Genomic DNA, 20,052 nt, shown 5'->3' with positions numbered 1-20,052 from the left:
ATAAAAGAAAGGAAGAACCATGGAAATGGGGAAGAAGGGAGAAGGCAAGATTTCTCTTCCAATTCCAAGGAGACGGCCTTGCAGGTGCCCAATAGCCATGAGTGAGAGGGATAAGGCAGTAAGGTCCCTTACAGGGCTGGCTCCCTAGGCATGTAATCTGTGCAGCTGCACAGGGTCCCACACTCAGAAGAGCCTCATACTTGGTTTAATATTCCGCTGTCACCATCTTGAAATTCTTCATAATTTTATTTTTGAAATTGAAGAATTATGAAATTCTTCATAATTTTATTTTTGAACTTGTGTTTTACAAGTGAAATCTAATGAGACAATTGGGCACTCGAGAGCACACATAACTCAGTATGTGTGTCCACTGTTCCTTGCCACCCTGAGAACACAGAATTTGTGTGGACTCAGAATGTGTGGGAGTTCATTGAGACTCAAGTGAGTACAAGCTAAATGTGTTATGTCTAGACCTTAGTGGGCAGGGATGCTGACAGCCCCAAGCAGCCATGCTTTCCCTTAGAACAAGAACATGCTTTGAACGCAGAAAGAAAGCAATGATGTTCTAAGAAACTCAATGACCAGAGAACCCTCTCATATCTTTTCTTACTAATGTTACTTCCCTGAATTAGCCAACCACTTTTGCTAGAAATGATGACATAGAAGCAAAGGGAAAAATGGGGCAACCCATAGGTCTTTTTCCTTTTAGTCTTTCCTTAATCCAAAGGTCAAGACCATTGGTAAGCCTAAATGTCCATTGACAGATGACTGGATAAAGAAGATGTGGTGTATATATACAATGGAATATTACTCAGCCATAAAAAAGGATGAAATAATCCCATTCGCAGCAACATGAATGAACCTAGAGATTACACTAAGTGAAATAAGTCAAACAGAGAAAGACAAATATCATATGATATCACTTACTGTGGAATCTAAAAAAATATTGATACAAATGAACTTATTTACAAAACAGAAACAGACTCACAGACATAGAAAACAAACTTAAGGTTACCAAAGTGGAAAGCGGGGGGAGGGATACATCTGGAATTTCAGATTAACAGACACAGACTACTATACGTCAAATAGATAAACATCAAGGATGTACTGTATAGCACAGGGAACCATATTCAATATCTTGTAATAACCTATAATGGAAAACGATATGAAAAAGAATATATATATATATATGTATAACTGAGTCACTTTGCTGTACACCTGAAACACTATAAATCAACTATACGTCAATAAAAAAATTAAAAGAAAGAATGTGTTCATCTTTGGACAAATAAAATAAAAACAGTTGTGTTTTGTGTAGTGTTTTCACATATGTTCTTACCAAAAATGCACGTATGAGCTATGAATTGTGTAATTTTGGTGATTACACGTACGAGTCAAATGCTCTTATATTTGCGTCTAAAAATGGCACTGTACCATATAAAGATGAATGGCAAACATCATATTAATAATTAAAATTATTAATTTTTCTTTACTTAAAACATTACTTAAAGCAAATTTTAAAAACACCATAGCAAGCTGAAGAAACAAAAAAGGCTTTCTGTTTTAAGACACACACAGTTAGCACATTTTCTTGCTTTTTGAACAAGCACCCACCCCATTTTCACTTTGCACTGGGCCCGACAAATTCCGTATCTGGCCCTGCCACTTCGTTACCTCCAATTCCCATTTTGGATTCCATAGTTGCAATGAGTTTATTACTCAGACTTTAAGTAAAGGCTACTTGATACATCCTTCTTTACCTTGTGGCTTGAAAAATTAGTTCTAGGACCAGTTGAGGTATGAACTACATACTCCCTTTCTTCCAACTGTGATATAGTCAGAATCATGGCTGTGGAGAGCCAAAAGAGTGGTTCAACTGTGATATAGTCAGAATCATGGCTGGTGGAGAGCCAAAAGAGTGGTTCAACCCCTGAGAAAAATTCTCCTAATCTGTCATCTTTTCAACAATTTTTAAAGGTAATATATTCTCATAACAGCTGTTAGGACGCTAGGGAAAAGTTGCCTGAGGACCCCCTGTGAAACACTCAATTGAAATATCAAAGTTCAGAATATGAGGTATAGGGAAGCCGGGCTGGGCTTCCTTTCCGTACAGGCAGTTTCTTGAGTACAGAGATGCCAGCACTCATCTCAGTGGCCAGCACAGAGTAGACTCACTGAAGCCCACTTGAGAAAGAAATGTTGAGGCTTCCTTCCCTCGGTCCCATAATTTGCAGCAGATGTAACTGAAAATCCTGCCCTCCTTACTTAGCTACCTTTTACTTTTTTTCCTGATAGCAAAAATAGAGGGAAAATAGGTAAAACAACAGAGTTATGCAGATATAATAACAAGAGGGAAAAAACTATTCTCTCCTTTTAAATTTGGGACCTTTTGCCTTGCTAAGAACCAGGAGTGATTGGCAGGCAGGGGCTTGAGCAGAATTGCTCTGCCAGCTTAAAGAGAAGGGAGAGGAAGGGAAAGGAGAGGAGAGGAGAGGGGAGGAGAGAGGAAGGGAGGAGAGGGGAAGGAGACTGACCTGCAGCCATAGGGAAAGGGAAAGGGGTCGCCTTCCCAGCAGTTCAATAGACAGAGACATTGCAGAAATGTCTAAAGGAGATATTTCAAACGGTGGCTGCTGGTTTTATGATGAAATTCTCTCTTAGCTTCACCTGAACATGAGATCTACTTTCTTGCTAATGTGTTGATGGAAGTGGATTTGCATATGTGAGGAAGGCTGGGGTAAAGGCTGCAATGGAGGGGGTGGGGGGAAGGGGGGGCTTTGGATGGAAACTCCTAGAAGAGAACTAGGGAACAGCTGACACCAGTTTGAGTTACACAGATTTTAAAAGATTGTCTTTAGCATTTAAGAGGGTAGGAAAATTAGCTAATTTTCCATTTGATATTCTCTGTCTTCCTGATAACTTCTGGCTCTTCAACTTGACTTCTTTCTGGGCACAGAATCCATTTCCCTCATTCCTTGGTCCCTCTCCAAAGGAAAGAACTAACTCCGGTGTCTCCAGTTTTACCATCTAGCATTTTGTCCAGCAAGTGGACTCCTTGGAAAGATGATAAAAGAGAAATGTCAGTGGGGATATGTGGCCAAGGCAGAGAACATTTTTGTTATAAGGGGAAAGCCTGTTTCCCAGGCCACCCTCAATGACCTATTTGCTCAGCTCTAAGTATAGAACCCCAGGGCTTTCCTCACACCTGACCCTGACACTGCCAGCTCTGGGAGACTGAGCCTCTACTCTAACCTAACCTAAACTCTACGTGTAATAAACAGTATGCCTCAGCCATTCTTTCAACATATTAGCATTTTTTCTTAACACATGATGCTAATGATATATTGTTAGTATAAAATATTTGCTGCTCCCTATAAGTTACTAGGTTTAAACTTCAATTTCCATTATGATTCATAAGTGGGGGAAAAAGATTTTCTGGGGCTGCCTCTGTGTTTTGGACCTTGGCATAGAGTGTCTCAGCTCTGAGAAACTTATTTTCTGGACTGAGCAGCCAGGAGTGGTCACTTGCCTCGTGGAGATGAATCACTTTTGGCTCCACATGGAAAGCATAGCTAATTACTCACAGTCCTAGTCTTACGTTGAGTCATGGTACAGTGGCCTTCAAGCCCCAGAGACCTCACCTGTCCCTGTGGCCTGAAGAAACCATTTGTGGTTTTGATCATGTGTGGTTCTCCTCTGCGTCCAGTTTCCCCTTTCTGGTCAATCCATCACATTTGGACAAAGTCGGCTTTCTACAACACAAATTGTATAGTGTTATTCCCTGCTCAGAAACCTTCCAAGACTCCCTAATGCTTTCAGAAGAATCCAAACACCTTAGCATAGTATTCAAGGCCCTTCACTATCAGAACTCAACCTTCCTATCTGGTACTTTCTCTCCCTGCGCCTCCCCTCACCTATCCATCCCTGACCCTCCTTTAAATATATTTTTTAATACTCCAGGAATTCTAGTTAGCAGTTACTCATGGGATCAGGAATATTCCTTCACTCGTTAACTTAGCATTGGCCATGAAGCCTTACTTCTTTATTCTTGTATTGATGTAAGGAGGAGAAATTGGTTGAATGCTACCCATTCAGCCAAATGTTGTTTATACAATTATTATGGGAGTCATTTGGGACATTTGATTAAAATGCTGATTGTTTAGCACTACCTCAGACCTGAATCAGAATCTTTGGAAATGGAATAAGACAATCTGACGGTTTAGTAAGTTACTCACGTCTATTTGGTACGCCCTAGAGTTTGAGTACTCCATGCATTTGACAGTGAAAGCAATAGCATTTGCCTTATTAATCATACTATCTGTTTTATCTCAATGATTTCTATGCCACTCAAATATTACTATCCTGCCAATGCCTACCATACACCATATCCTGTGTAGGACATACATTGCCTAGAATAGACAGAGTTCTTCAGGTCTTATTATTGACTGAACAGGAAAGAAAGGCTGAAACATACCTATATGTATTCCAAAAATTAAAGGAAATGTGCCAGAATGCTGAGGTTTTGCTGGGATTCTGTGACTAGAACTGGAAATGTTTGATCTTGGAAGGCCTCAGGGAGATAGATTGTTTTGAGGAGAAGAAAATCAATTCCAACTTTGGAAAATGAACAAAACAAAATGTGGAAGATTCAAGAACCCTGATCAAGTTAAGAGTCCATCTTACTGTGTGATGGGAAAAGAGAGAAGTTAGACATGGAGAAGAAAGTGAGCCTTAGTAGGCAGAAAGACAGAAGCAAATAATTAGAAGATTTTGATAGGGACTTTATTCAACAATTATTTATTAGATCTGATCTGAGCATTGATGTAGTTCCAAGAAATGTGAAGTCATTCAGTGACAATAACTGAAGTTCAGTCAACAATTATTTACATATTCACTCAGCTGACTCTCAATATCCCTCCCACCCTTCTTCTTCTGAGGAGAGGAATTTTCTTTCATTCAAGGGATGGGCCAGTCTGGCCAAAGTTAACCCATTCTCTCTTGTCAATTGTTGCTTCTGATCCAATTCTGGACAATGAGATAAGAGGAAATGTTTGCTGGAGGTTAATAAAGGTACAGGAAACCAATTTCTCTTTCCTGTTGGACAGGAAGAAAGAAGCATATGACCTCAATTTCTGACACGAGGGGAGCTAGTTTTGGATGAAACCAACACTGTTGTTGAAGGTAAAGAGATATGGAAAGAACATGCTGGATTAACCATCCCAGAAGCCAGCACTACCTTTGGTTGTTTTCTTATATGAACTAATCCATTTCTTTACTGTTTAAGCTTGAATATCTTTCCCCAGTATTATTGAGAAATGATTGATAGACATCATCATAGAAGTTTAAGACATACAGCATTATGGTTTGATTTACATATATTGTACTGAATAGGTTTACTGACAACCAAATACATCTTAAGTGACATACATCCATAGCAATTTCTATATCTCTCATTTGATCCTCAACAACCTCATTCAGGAGAATATTCCCTGATAATAAAAATGGAAAAGAAAAAATTTAAAAATGAAGAAAATGCCAGAAAGTTTTTACCAAAATCCAATCATGAGTCTTGGGATTTAGAAATATACAGAATGGAAGCAAGCTAACAGTCACTGAGCATCTCCTGTATGCCCATTACTCCAAGAACGTCACAGGTTATCTAATTTTAATTTTTATAATTCTATGAGTTTGATATTATCACCCTTGTTTTACAGGTGAGTAAACTGAAGTTCAGAGAGTTTAAGGAATTCATCCGAAGTCACAATGTGCTTTGAATATGGATTCAAACTTGGATTTTTGGTCACACATGCTATGCTCTTTCCACTTCACCACAAGCTGCTACTTGTGCGAAGCAGTAGTTTGCTTATGACTGAGACCTCACTCATAAGCATTTCTTATGAGTGAGGTCTCAAAAAGGAATGATCATCATGGCTTGGTTATGTGAAAACCTAAATAAGAGAACATTAGAAGATGCTGAGTCTTTGTGACTGCAGTGATAGGGTGGTAATGGTGAAAGTCATGAAACATTGAGGAATAAAGCTCTGAGAAAGGGTAACTAAATTGATATTAGCAAGAACCTCAAAGGCAGAGTTAAGGTGAATATTTGGTAGTTACTAGCATATTGTACAGGAATCACAAATGAATTACTGAGGAAGCTCAGTGAAGGATATGAGAAAAGGAGGAAACAGCAAAACAGGAAATAGGAGACTGGTTCAAGATGGCACAGTACAAGGACGTGCTCTCACTCCCTCTTGAGAGACCACCGGAATCACAACTAACTGCTGAACAGTCATTGACAGGAAGACACTGGAACTCAGCAAAAAGATGGCCCACATCAAAAGACAAAGGAGAAGCCACACTGAGATGGTAGGAGGGGCGCAATCACAGTAAAATCAAATCCCATAACTGGTGGGTGGGTGACTCACAGACTGGCAAATACTTATACCACACAAGTCCACCCACTGGAGTGAAGGTTCTGAGCCCCACGTCAGGCTTCCCAACCTGAGGGTCTGGCAATGGGAGGAGGAATTCCTAGAGAATCAGACTTTGAAGGCTAGCAGGATTTCATTGCAGGACTTCAACAGGAGTGGGGGAAACAGAGACTCCACTCTTAGAGGGCACACGGAAAGTAGTGTGCATGTTGGGACCCAGGGGAGGGAGCAGTAGCCCCATGGGAGACTGAATCAGATGTACCTGCTAGTGTTAGAGGGTCTCCTGAATGGGCACAGGGTGGCTGTGGCTCACCATGAGGACAAGGACACTGGCAGCAGAAGATCTGAGAAGTACTCCTTGGTGTGAGCCCTCTCAGAGTCAGCCATTAGCCCCAACAAACAGCTGGGTAGGCTCCAGTGCTGGGTCACCTCAGGCCAAAAAACCAACAGGGAGGGAGCCCAGCCCCACACATCAGCAGACAAGTGGATTAAAGTTTTCCTGAGCTCTGTCCACCAGAGCAAAACCCAGCTCTAACCACCACCAGACCCTCCCAACAGGAAATTTGCACAAGCCTCTTAGATAGCCTCATCCACCAGAGGGCAGACAGCAGAAGCAAGAACTACAATCCTGCAGCCTGTGGAACAAAAACCACATTCACAGAAAGATAGACAAGATGAAAAGGCAGAGGGCTATGTACAAGATGAAGGAACAAGATAAAACCCCAGAAAAAATAATTAAATGAAGTGGAGATAGGCAATCTTCCAGAAAAAGAATTCAGAATAATGATAGTGAAGATGATCCAGGACCTAGGGGAAAAAATGGAGGCAAAAATCGAGAAGATGCTAGAAATGTTTAACAAAGAGCAAGAATAATTAGAGAACAAACACCTAGAAGAATTAAACAACAAACAAACAGAGATGAACAATACAATAACTGAAATGAAAAATACACTAGAAGAATCAATAGCAGAATAACTGAGGCAGCAGAACGGATAAGTGACCTGGAAGACAGAATGGTGGAATTTACTGCTGTAGAACACAATAAAGAAAAAAGAATGAAAAGAAATGAAGACAGCCTAAGAGACCTCTGGGACAACATTAAACACAACAACATTAGCATTATAGAGGTCCCAGAAGGAGAAGAGAGAGAGAAAGGACCCAAGAAAATATTTGAAGAGATTATAGTTGAAAACTTCCCTAACATGGGAAAGGAAATAGCCACCTAAGTCCAGGAAACGCAGAGAGTCCCAGGCAGGATAAATCCAAGGAGAAACACACTGAGACACATAGTAATCAAACTGACAAAAATTAAAGACAAAGAAAAATCATTGAAAGCAACAAGGGAAAAACAACAAATAACATACAAAGGAACTCCCATAAGGTTAACAGCTGATTTCTCAGCAGAAACTCTAAAAGCCAGAAGGGAGTGGAATGATATATTTAAAGTGACAAAAGGGAAGAACCTACAACCAAGATTACTCTACATGGCAAGGATCTCATTCAGATTCAACAGAAAAATCAAAAGCTTTACAGACAAGCAAACGCTAAGAGAATTCAGCACCACCAGACCAGCTCTATAACAAATACTTAAGGAATTTCTCTAAATGGGAAACACAAGAGAAGGAAAGGACTTACAAAAACAAACCCATAACAATTAAGAAAATGGTAACAGGAACATACATATAATTACCTTAAATGTGAATGGATTAAATGCTCCAACCAAAAGACACAGGCTCACTGAATGGATACAAAAACAAGACCCATATATATGCCATCTACAAGAGACCCACTTCAGACATTGGGAGACATACAACTGAAAGTGAGGGGATGGAAAAAGATATTCCATACAAATGGAAATCAAAAGAAAGCTGGAGTAGCAATACTCATACCAGATGAAATAGACTTTAAAATAAAGAATGTTACAAGAGACAAGGAAGGACACTAATGATCAGCAGATCAATCCAAGAAGATATTCCAATTATAAATATATACATAGGAGCACTTCACTACATAAGGCAACTGCTAACAGCTATAAAAGAGGAAATCAAAAGCAACACAATAATAGTGGGGGACTTTAACACCTCACTTAAACCAATGGACAGATCATCCAAACAGAAAATTAATAAGGAAACACAAGCTTTAAATGACACAATAGACCAGATAGATTTAATTGATACTTATAGGACATTCCAACCAAAAACAGCAGATTACACTTTCTTCTCAAGTGCACACAAAACATCCTCCAGGATAGATCACATCTTGGGTAACAAACCAAGCCTTAGTAAATTTAAGAAATTTAAAATCATATCAAGCATCTTTTCTGATCACAACGCTATGACATTAGAAATCAATTACAGGGAAAAGATGTAAAAAACACAAACACATGGAGGCTAAACAATACGTTGCTAAATGACCAAGAGATCACTGAAGAAATCAAAGATGAAATCAAATATTACGTAGAGAGAAATTACAATGAAAACACAATGATCCAAAACCTATGGGATGCAGCAAAAGCAGTTCTAAGAGGGAAGTTTATAGCAATACAAGCCTACCTCAAGAAACAAGAAAAAATCTCAAATAAACAATCTAACCTTACACCTAAAGGAACTAGAGAAAGAACAAACAAAACCCAAAGTTAGCAGATGGAAAGAAATCATAAAGATCAGAACAGAAATAAATGAAATAGAAACAAAGAAAACAATAGCAAAGATCAATAAAAGTAAAAGCTGGTTCTTTGAGAAGATAAACAAAACTGGTAAAGCATTAGCCAGATTCATGAAGAAAAAGAGGGAGAGGACTCAAATCAATAAAATTAGAAATGAAAAAGGAGAAGTTACAACAGACACCGCAGAAATACACAGCATCCTAAAAGACTACTACAAGCAAGTCTATGCCAATAAAATGGGCAAATTCTTAGAAAGGTATAACCTTCCAAGACTGAACAAGGAAGAAATAAAACATATAAACAGGCCAATCCCAAGTAATGAGATTGAAACTGTGATTAAAAATCTTCCAACAAACAAAAGTCCAGGACCAGATAGCTTCACAGGGGAATTCTGTCAAACATGTAGAGAAGAGCTAACACCTGTCCTTCTCAAACTCTTCCAAAAAATTGCAGAGGAAGGAACACTCCCAAACTCATTCTAGGAGGCCACCATCATCCTGCTACCAAAACCAGACAAAGATACTACATAAAAAGAAAGAGACCAATATCACTGATGAATGTAGATGCAAAAATCCTCAACAAAATACTAGCAAACAGAACCCAGCAACACATTAAAAGGATCATACACCATGATCAAGTGGGATTTATCCCAGGGATGCAAGGATTCTTCAATATATGCAAATCAACCAATGTGATGCACCATGTTAACAAACTGAAGAATAAAAACCATATGATCATCTCCATTGATGCAGAAAAAGCTTTTGACAAAATTCAACACCTGTTTATGATAAAAACTCTCCAGAAAGTGAGCATGGAGGGAACCTATTTCAACATAATAAAGGCCATATACGACAAACCCACAGCAAACATCATTCTCAATGGTGAAAAACTGAAAGCATTTCCTCTAAGATCAGGAACAAGACAAGGATGTCCACACTCACCACTATTATTCATCATAGTTGTGGAAGTTTTAGCCACAGCAATCAGAGAAGAAAAAGAAATTAAAGGAATACAAATTGGAAAAGAAGAAGTAAAACTGTCACTGTTTATAGATGACATGATACTATACAGAGAGAATCCTAAAGATGCCACCAGAAAACTACTAGAGCTAATCAATGAATTTGGTAAAGTTGCAGGATAGAAAATGAATGCACAGAAATCTCTCACATTCCTATACACTAACAATGAAAAAACTGAAAGAGAAATTAAGGAAACACTCCCATTTACCATTGCAACAAAAAGAATAAAATACCTAGGAATAAACCTACCTAGGGAGACAAAAGACCTGTATGCAGAAAACTATAAGACACTGATGAAAGAAAATAAAGATGATACAAACAGATGGAGAGATACACCATGTTCTTGGAATGGAAGAATCGATATTGTGAAAATGACTATACTACCCAAAGCAATCTACAGATTCAATGCAGTCCCTATCAAATTACCAATGGCATTTTTTACAGAACTAGAACAAAATATCTTAAAATTTGTATGGAGACAAAAAAGACCCCGAATAGCCAAAGCAGTCTTGAGGGAAAAAAACGGAGCTGGAGGAATCAGACTCCCTGACCTCAGACTATACTACAAAGCTACAGTAATCAAGACAATATGATACTGGCACAAAAAGGGAAATATAGATCAATGGAATGTGATAGAAAGCCCAGAGGTAAACCCATGAACCTCTGGTCAACTAACCTATGACAAAGGAGGCAAGGATATACAATGGAGAAAAGACAGTCTCTTCAATAAGTGGTGCTGAGAAAACTGGACAGCTACACATAAGAGAATGAAATTAGAACACTCCCTAACACCATACACAAAAATAAACTCAAAATGGATTAGAGACCTAAGTGTAAGGCCAGACACTATACAACTCTTAGAGGAAAACATAGGAAGAACACTCTTTGACATAAATCACAGCAAAATCTTTTTTGATCCACTTCCTAGAGTAATGGAAATAAAACCAAAAATAAACAAATGGGACCTAATGAAACTTAAAAGCTTTTGCACAGCAAAGGAAACTACAAACAAGATGAAAAGACAACCCTCAGAATGGGAGAAAATATTTGCAAACGAATCAACAGACAAAGGATTAATCTCCAAAATATATAAACAGTTCATGCAGCTCAATATTAAAGAAACAAACAACCCTATCCAAAAATGGGCAGAAGACCTAAACAGACATTTCTCCAAAGAAGACATACAGATTGCCAACAAACACATGAAAGAATGCTCAACATCACTAATTATTAGAGAAATGCAAATCAAAACTACAATGAGGTATCACCTCTCACCAGTTAGAATGGGCATTATCAGAAAATCTACAAACAGCAAATGCTGGAGAGGGTGTGGAGAAAAGGGAACACTCTTGCACTGTTGGTGGGAATGTAAATTGATACAGCCACTATGGAGAATAGTATGAATGTTCCTTAGAAAACTAAAAATAGAATTACCATATGACCCAGCAATGCCACTACTGGGCACATACCCAGAGAAAACCATAATTCAAAAAGACACATGCACCCCAATGTTCACTGCAGCACTATTTACAATAGCCAGGTGATAGAAGCAAACTAAATGCCCATCGACAGACGAATGGATAAAGAAGATGTGGCACATATATACAATGGCATATTACTCAGCCATAAAAAGGAATGAAATTGAATTATTTGTGGTGAGGTGGATGGATCTAGAGACTGTCATACAGAGTGAACTGAGTCAGAAAGAAAAAACAAATATCGTATATTAACACATATATGTGGAACCTAAAAAAATGGTACAGATAAACCAGTTTGCAGGGCAGAAACAGAGACACAGATGTAGAGAACAAATGCATGGACAGCAAGGGGAGAAAGTGGCTGGGGGGGCCCACGGGTGTGGTGTTGTGATGAATTGGGAGATTGGGATTGACATATATACACTAATATGTATAAAATGGATAACAAATAAGAAACTGCTGTATAAAAAAAATTAAATTAAATTAAAAATTAAAAAAAAAAGCAAACAGGGGATAAAAAGCAGGATAAATATAGGCTCAACTATAAGCAAAATCATATGCCAGATTCCTGGAAGAAGAGTTTGAGAAGAATATGAAGAAAGCCTGTCAAAATGAAAAATGGGATAATTCATCATTATGCTTTTGGAGTCTCATATTCAAGATCAGAATTATAAAGTAATTGAACCAAGTTTATCTGCCTGTTCTTTTGAGTAAAGATGTTCCTGGGAAAATACCCCAAATTTGAGAGGTTTTTAGAAATTAGACCTTCAATTCTCTTGCAATCCAAATGCAATAAATTTCCTGTTGCTTGGAGGGGAAGGGAAAGTGGAAAGGAACTTATTTGGTAACTGTTATGGGGAAGACTCCACTAAGAACTTCACATATAATTCTTGATCCATTATTTTGCATGAATCTCAGAATAAAGCTTCATCATAAAAGCCGCAGAGAAATGATGGTCATTTAATCCTCATAATAACCATGTGGGGTTATTGTGCTAGCTTCTGTTTTACCTTTGAAGAAGGGAAGCTCAGAAGGATTAAGTCAGTGGCCATAGGTTATGCCACTTACAGGGGTAGAATCAGGATTAGAAAATAGGTTTGCATGACTAAAGCTCCATATTTATCCGCTTCTTGTAGATCTTTCACCAATACTTTACTTCAAATAGTCTTTCCACGAGAAAAAAATATAAAGTAAAAGATTCGAAGGTGATAAATAATACCAGGTATTTATTCAAAAAAAGCAGCTTTGTTTAGCTCAGTCACTATACTCTTTACAGTACTTTCTAGTCAATATTCACATACACACCATCATAGATACTTTGCTCGCTTTTGTAGAGTAGCCCAGGTTGCATTTACCCTTCTACTTTAAACAACTAGACAGGGGGCTTCCCTGGTGGCGCAGTGGTTGGGAGTCCGCCTGCCGATGCAGGGGACACGGGTTTGTGCCCCGGTCCGGGAGGATCCCACATGCCGTGGAGCGGCTAGGCCCGTGAGCCATGGCCGCTGAGCCTGTGCGTCCGGAGCCTGTGCTCCGCAACGGGAGAGGCCACAACAGTGAGAGGCCCGTGTACCGCAAAAAAAAAAAAAAAACAAACAACAACCAACTAGACAGCTAAACAAAATCTCTAAAACAATGTTTTCAGGCATCTAACATAGGCAGCACAGATCAGTGATTCCTGAGACAAGGGAAACAATGCCATGAGCTTCAGTTCTCTGCTAGGGGAGTAGTGCCAGGCCACAGTGCAGGAAGGGTGAAACCAAACAGCTTAGTGGGCTTGCTGAATTGAGGAGACAGAGGTAGAAGTTTGGGGAGGCCACAATGGCTAGAATTTCAATGGCAGAATAAAAGGATCTGGACAGAAGGAGAACTCTAGAGACCTACAGAGGGGCTCCCTTAAACCTCTGGCTGAACAGCATGGATACATGAGGAGAAAATACCTGAATCCAGAGAAAGAACCACTGGGAAAAAAATACCTGGGGAAATTTCCCCAAGGCTCATACAGGACTAGATATGGTGGTTGTGTTCTCAACAAGAACACAAGAATTTAAAGACCTAGTACCATGGAGTATAGAATCCTTAAAAGGTATTGCAATTGTAGTGAAGATAAATTAGTCATAGACTAAAGGCTGTACTGGATCCACCCTAACGGAACTTAAAAGTGGATCTTAAAACTAATTTATAGTTGCGCCACTGGTGGCGCAGTGGTTGAGAGTCTGCCTGCCGATGCAGGGGACACCGGTTCGTGCCCCGGTCTGGGAAGATCCCACATGCCGCGGAGCGGCTAGGCCCGTGAGCCATGGCCGCTGAGCCTGAGCGTCCGGAGCCTGTGCTCCGCAACAGGAGAGGCCACAACAGTGAGAGGCCCGTGTAACGCAAAAAAAACAAAAACAAAAAAACAAAAACTGATTTATAAAAGAGATGTATCTGAAAAAAAAAAAAAAGAGAGATGTATCTGTTTGCTAGAACAACTAAAATTATTTAAAGAATTTCTAAAAAATCTAGTACCCGAAATATAAAATTATCAATGTCTGGCATCCAGTCAAAATGTAGCAAAGAAGCAGAATCATACAATCCATAATTAGGAGAAAAATTGCCCAACAGAAGCAGACCAAGCAATGACAAAGATGACAGAATTAGTGCATAAGGACATTAAAACTGTTGTAAAATTAAAGGAATAGAGTATCAATGAATGAGGGACAATGTCACATGGAATAACATACGTATAATTTGAGTCCAACTACTATAAAACAGAACTAAATCCATTTTATAAATCACTAATTATGTTCAGTATAGTTTCAATTTAAAGTTCAGTGAATATACAAATACTGATCACTAACCATGTGTCCAATATAATAATTCATGTAATAAATGAAGAGTAAAATTCCTGCTGTCCCTGCTCTCAAGGATTTCACAGTCTCTTCAGGTGCAGAAGGCAAGTAGAAGCTCTGCTATTTGTCTGGTACAAGGCAGAATATATGAGGCACTACAAAGAAAATAAAATTTAGAGCTAGTCTCAGAGAAATATTTTGTAGAGGGAGGGATACTTCAGCTGGATATTTGAGAGTGAGTAGAAATCTGAGGCATAATTATGGGGTACAGAAAATTCTAGATATAACAAAGGATTCAGAAAAATGCAAGGGTCCAGAAAATGAGGAGTATGCTTTAAGAGTAGTAAGTGCTGTAGTGCTTTACATCAATTAGGAAAGAAGGCATATCCACTCAAAATTTCAGAAAGAGAGCTAATGTGGGTGAAATCCTGTTACCTCTCTATTAATTCCTACTACGCTTACCAATTATTTTAGGAAATTCAGGAAAAAAATTAGAAATGTAGTCTTTATATGGTACTGGTGGATGTTATTGTTTTGGTAGGGCTATCATGACAATGTACCACACACTGGCTGGCTTAAATAACACACATATACTACCTCACAATTCTGGAGGCTAGATGTGCAAGATCTAGATGTTAACAGGGTTGGCTTCTTCTGAAAGCTGTGAGGCAGAACATGTTCTGCACCTCTCTCCCTAGCTTCTAATGCTTTGCTGGCCATCTTTGGCTTTCCTTGGCTTGTAGATACAGCGCCCCAACTCTGCCTTCACCTTCACATGGCATACTCTCTGAATGTGTCTATGTGTCCAAATTTTCCCTTTTCATAAGGACACAGTCATATTGGATTAAGATCCCAACCTACTCCATTCTGACCTCATCCTAACTTCGCTAATATTGTTTACAATAACCCTATTTCCAAATACGGAATAGTAAATATCACATTCTGAGGTACTGGGGGTTAGGTGTGCAACATGTGAGGTTTGGAGGGGTATAATTCAACCCTTAACAGTAGGGAAATGTTGGCAGCTGTGTAGTAGCAGAGGGTCCTGATCAGAGTTGTCCTTTAGCAAGAGTCATTTGACAGCTGTGTGTGACTCAGCCTCTGAAAGTCTCTGGTCACATCCTTTCCCCTTTGCCCTGTATCCAAACACACACACACACACACACACACACACACACACACACAGAGTAACCAAGATGTTCCCTAGATTCGCCATACTTTTCCCCCCACATCTCTGCCCTTGCCTATGTTGTTCCCACTCCTGAGATTTCTCTATCCTACTTATGACTAATTCCTACTCTTCCTTCAATTCTTATCTCAAGTGTTTTAATCATGTTGATAATATATAGGATAATATTTAGCCCGTTTTAGGTAGTCTTCCCTAAACATGCTACATCCCTTCTAAGTGGTGGAGCTCACAATCCCACTGTCATGATCCCACTTTTTAAAAAAATTTAACATTCATGTGTTATCACATGCATTATACTTTCTTCTAATTTGTATATTGATACATAGTTTTTTTCTCCATGAAATTGTGACACACTTCAGGATGGATCCAGTGTCTAATTTATCCCCTATCTTTTGCAACTAGCTCTGTGTGTACTATAAAATACAGGCTAAAGTTAAGAATGTAGATAATTTCTCCCCATTACTTAAGGTTTATTCTTAAAAAAAATTAGTGTGTATTACAAAAAGTAACATCTACATTGTGCTTGCTATATGCCTGGCACTGTTCTAAGTGCTTAGTATATATTAACTAATTTAATCTTCACAGAAACCCAGTGAGTTGAGTACTACTATTATCCTATTTTATAGATGGTGAATCACGCACAGAGAGGTTCAGTAACTTGCCTGATGTTACACAGCAACAGAGGGGCAGATGCTACAATCCATCCCTGAACCACTTTGCCAAACTGCCTCTGAAAAACATTTGCTCTCTCAACCAGAGTCCTTTAATTTTGGAAAGTTTTCCAGCCCTGCCATGATTCCTAACCAGCCACATGATTTGGAACAAAGTTATTCAGTTTCTCTGTACTTTAATTTTATCAATTCTGAAATAGGAATAATGATAGTACCATCCTCATAGAATTAATACATGTAAAGCACTTAAAGTGGTTTCCAACACTAAGACCACCACACACACACACACACACACAAACATACACACACACGTTGAATAACTGAGAATTTATTGTATACTATGTAGCTAATTGAAGCCATACTGTCTCCTGCTGATGATTAATAGTGTCTGGATTCTGAAGAAGGATGGTATTGGCAGATTTTTTGCCTTTTTATGAAGGATGGGACTGGGCTGTCACTTTCTCTGAAAATGAGAAGGAGGAGGTCAGAGGTGTTTGTGATAGCAACACAAAGGACCTTTACATGGCTTTAGAAAAGGTTGTAGTGTTAGCAGTCTGAGAATCTGGGCTTCCATTGGCTTACAGCACTCATCTTGACCTCTCCTCCCTCCTTGTAAAGGGGCAATGGAAAGGCACCAAGGAAGAAGGAAGAACACTTCAGAAAATCTTTCAGAAAATACAACCTTGAAAGGAAATTAAAAAGTCAGAATTCTGCACAATAAGAAAATTCTGTTCATTGAGCCTGTTGAACAGTTATCAACAATTCTTTAGAAGATTCTAGCACTTTACATGTGGAGCCAGTTGCTTTCTAATTGCTACAGCAGGCTACCACTGGGAAGAACAAAGGAAATATTTAGCACATCGTAAATTCTTCTGCAGCCCTGTGGAGTGGCTGGAGTTCAGATTACACATTTATAACTAGCATTTGAGAGCAATTTCTACTTCACTTTGTGAAAGTTTTGGGGAAGCTGTTCAGCACTGTTCCTCCTGTGATTCTGAAGAAGGACAGACCAAGTGTTTAAATTCAACAATCCAGTTCATCTGTTGGGGTCCAGTGAAGCTTGGAAAGATGTAACAGTGAAAAAACTCTTCCCTCTAGAATTTGCTTTTTAATGGGAAGTAGATTTCTCAGTGGGTGGAAAAGTGTACCTCAGATACACTGGTGGGGTGCCCTGACAGCTCTGTATACTGGACAGTGGTCTTCACATAGGCCAAGACTGAGACAGTCTGAAAAATAGGCAGGACCTAAAAATAGATTCAATTCTCACTGCCAAGGAGAGCAAGAAAGAGAAAGGGAGTAAACATGTTTCATGTCACCAAAGATGGATTGAAGAAGCTGCACCACATAACTAGGAAAGAAACCATCACAGTCCAGTATAAGCAACAAGAAACCACTGGGATATGAAAAGTCAGAGGTCAGCTAAGACGGCTCTCGAAGTTCTTATATTTATGGTACAGCTGATCAATGTGTAGATCTGAAGTCCCTTTGCCTGGAGAATATGGTTCGATTCTCTATACATTTTAATGCGCACATTTTCTCAGCAAATAAAAACATAGTTTGGAATGATTGGCTGATAGTTTATTATTTATGAGTCGTCTCTGGCCTTAGGTCATTGTGCCGGGCATAGCCATAAGGACTACCTTGTAATTCTTCACCCAGATGATTGACAGAATATGGGAGGCCATTTCTCCCCACGATAGTAAATGAATGTCTACCCCAGCACATGGTAGATCTTTCCAATGAATGAAAAATGAATTCTTTTCTGGGTTGCTGGTGGCTACATTTCCCATCCTCCCCATAAAAGAACTGGTAATCTTACTAACTTGCCCAAACTTTTAATTGCATATTGGCTAATACTGGGGGAAATTTCCCAAATAAGGTAAAAAATAAAATAATCTAGATGAGCTTCCTACTTACTGAGACGAATTCCAAGGTAAAATCTCTATAGATTTAAACTACAGAACGAATCTTGTTTAACTCTTTCAGGAGGAACATAAACTGTAAACTCAGCATCATCTCTCTGGCCAAATTTAGAACTGTAGCATTTTTTTGTTTGTTTGTTTTAAACATTAGTGAGAAGGGGATATGGTGTTAGTCTCCACTTTAGGTTTTGGTTTTGCTATATAAATAGATAAACTGATTCAACTGAATAAAGCATGCATTTAGTTGTTGCATTTTTAATATAATGTTTACAGTTTCTCTTCCAACATCTTTCAAAATTTTATGCAATTATTGGCTATTTGGCATGAAAATTTTTCTATTATTTCTTATATATATATCCTGTACCTCCGTAAGAAAGAATCAACCTTTTTTGGTTACTCAGCAAATATTTTGAACACAATCCGGTTATATAGTAAGATTTCTTTTTTTTAACCTGCATGATAAAAAAAAGCGCTAAAGGCAAATGAAAAATGATTTTAAACCATTTAAATACCTGAATTGTCTTCGGCATCAATCTGATGCCCACAAGAACTACAGGAATTTATAGCATGTGCCCTATGTTGCTTGAAAACCAAACCGAGACTATCCTTACCTGTGTAAAGAAATGTATACTTCAGGGCTTCCCTGGTAGCGCAGTGGTTGAGAGTCCGTCTGCCGATGCAGGGGACACAGGTTCTTGCCCCGGTCCGGGAAAATCCCACATGCCGCGGAGCGGCTGGGCCCCTGAGCCAAGGCCGCTGAGCCTGCGCGTCCGGAGCCTGTGCTCCACAACGGGAGAGGCCACAGCAGTGAGAGGCCTGCGTACCGGAAAAAAAAAAAAAAAAAATGTCTTAAGGGCTTCCCTGGTGGCGCAGTGGTTGAGAGTCCACCTGACGATGTTGGGAACACGGGTTCTTGCCCCGGTCCGGGAAGATCCCACATGCCGCGGAGAGGCTGGGCCCGTGAGCCATGGCCGCCGAGCCTGCGCATCTGGAGCCTGTGCTCCGCAACGGAAGAGGCCACAGCAGTGAGAGGCCTGCGTACCAGAAAAAAAAAAAAAAAAAAAAAAAAATGTCTTAAGGGCTTCCCTGGTGGCGCAGTGGTTGAGAGTCTGCCTGCCGATGCAGGGGACACGGGTTCGTGCCCCGGTCCGGGAAGATCCCCCATGCTGCGGAGCGGCTGGGCCCGTGAGCCATGGCCACTGAGCCTGCGCGTTCGGAGCCTGTGCTCCGCAACGGGAGAGCCCACAGCAGTGAGAGGCCCGCGTATCGCGAAAAAAAAAAAAAAAAAAAGAAATGTATACTTCAAAATATTTTCAGTACTTGAAAAAATGTCTAGAAAACGGGTGAAATGTATAAAATGAGGAATATTAGCTAAAATCTTGTTAAGTGATATAGTATTTGTGAATGTACACTGTCAGTTGATTTTCACAACAAATTAAAATCTTCACACAGTCAAAAGATGTTTAAGCTGCACCCAATGACTTGCTTATCTCAAGCAACATTTGATACAAACAAAATCCAATGCAACCAGTCCCTTGGTTTCAGTCTGATGGGATTTATTCTGCTATTCATAGATATAAATATTGGTCTAGCATAACCTATGTCTTTGGAAATTTTATTGAATAATTAAGTGCTATGTTTAACCACAGGTTCTTACCAACATTTTAGAAACTACACAAATTCAAGTATTTAAAAAACAAGTATAAGAAAAGAACAACCCTAATAAACATAATTCTAAGAGGGAATCTTTTATTGTTGTGAAGCTTATTAAAGTTGAAGGTCTCATGTTTTAAGAAGAAGAAAAAAAGGAATTCTTTCTCTGCCGTGGAATAAATGGACTATCTCACCC

General features: G+C 39.2%; 1 protein-coding gene across 7 annotated transcripts in view; it reads right to left on the bottom strand.

The window, feature by feature from the left end:
• EYA4 (EYA transcriptional coactivator and phosphatase 4) overlaps positions 1–19,485 on the bottom strand; it is a 318,714-nt gene extending 299,229 nt beyond the window's left edge. For all 7 annotated transcript variants that reach the window (XM_079939671.1, XM_079939670.1, XM_079939674.1 and 4 more), the window contains exons 1-2: positions 18,815–19,485; positions 3,642–3,752 (exon numbers count right to left, since the gene is read on the bottom strand). The gene's annotated coding sequence lies outside the window, so the exon portion shown is untranslated. The remainder of the gene's footprint in view (positions 1–3,641; positions 3,753–18,814) is intronic.
• Positions 19,486–20,052: the final 567 nt, after the last annotated feature.

This window comes from Stenella coeruleoalba (genome assembly GCF_951394435.1).
Source record: "Stenella coeruleoalba genome assembly, chromosome: 12".
Taxonomy (NCBI): Eukaryota; Metazoa; Chordata; class Mammalia; order Artiodactyla; family Delphinidae; genus Stenella; species Stenella coeruleoalba.
Note: the sequence above shows the minus strand (reverse complement) of the source record. Positions and strands in the feature narration are given on the sequence as shown.